We start from the raw sequence: 1,458 nt of genomic DNA on the forward strand, positions 1-1,458 counted from the left end.
CTTCAAAATTTGCACCGAAAGCACATGAAGGTTTTATGCTTGGTTACGGAAAGGATTCGCACTCCTACAGAGTCTTCAACCTCTTTCACTATAAAGTGGTTGAAACTGTGGATGTGCGGTTCGATGAGACTAACGGCTCGCAAAGAGAGCACCTGCCAAATGTGCTAGATGAAATTCCACCCAGTGAATCCATCAAGCTTATGGGAACTGGAGAAATCATACCGTCTGAAGTACAGCCTGAAGAGGAACTTATCATCTCTGCACCTAATCAACCTGAAGACAATGCTCAGCCTGAAGACAATCCTTCAAACGATGACAATGATCAGCAAGAGCAAAATCTTCGTCCAGTTCATCCTCGTGTTGCAAATGAAGTACAGATTGAGAAGATAATTGATAGCATCAATGCACCTGGTCCACTCACTCGTTCAAGGGCAACACAACTGTGGGCACTTTGCATCGTCTCAATATCTGAACCCAAGAAAGTTGATGAAGCCTTCATGTACTGAATGGATTCAAGCTATGCAAGAAGAGCTTCAACAGTTCGAGCTGATAATGTATGGGAACTGGTCAAGCGTCCTGATCTCGTAAACACAATATCATAGGCACTAAATGGATATATCGCAACAAGCAAGATGAGCATGGTCAAGTTGTCAGAAACAAGGCTCGTCTCGTTGCTCAAGGATACACTCAAATTGAAGGAATTGACTTCGATGAAACATTTGCTCCTGTGGCTAGGCTTGAAGCTATACGCATTACTGCTAGCCTATGCAAATCATCATAACATCCTTCTGTATCAAATGGATGTGAAGAGCGCCTTTCTCAATGGCAAGATTGAAGAAGAAGTGTATGTTGCACAACCCTGGCTTTTGAAGATCCAAAACATCCTGACATGGTTTACAAGCTCAACAAGGCACTGTATGGCCTCAAACAAGCCCCTCGTGCTTGGTATGACACACTCAAAGACTTCCTGAAGAGGCAAAGGCTTCAAACCTGGTCCTGATCCCACACTCTTCACGAAGACATATGATGGTGAACTGTTTGTGTGTCCAAATATATGTGGATGACATTATCTTTGGCTGCACTAAACCAGAAATACAGTGATGAGTTTGGATACATGATGCAAGAGCAATATCAGATGTCCATGATGGGTGAGCTTGAAGTTCTTCCTTGGTCTTCAAATATGGCAGAAACGCAATGACATCTTCATATCTCAAGAGAAATACCTCAAAGATTGCCTGAAGAAGTTTGGAATGCAAGACTGCAAGGGTATATACGCCAATGCCTACCAAGAGTCATCTGGATTCTGACGCCAATGGTAAAGAGTTCGATCAAAAAAAGGTATACCGCTCCATGATTGGTTCTTTGCTTTATTTATGTGCATCTAGGCCAGAGATCATGATTAGTGTTTGCATGTGTGCCCGATTCCAAGCGGCACCAAAGGAATCGCATCAGTTAGAT

Source organism: Triticum urartu, chromosome 1, assembly GCF_003073215.2.
Source record: "Triticum urartu cultivar G1812 chromosome 1, Tu2.1, whole genome shotgun sequence".
NCBI lineage: Eukaryota > Viridiplantae > Streptophyta > Magnoliopsida > Poales > Poaceae > Triticum > Triticum urartu.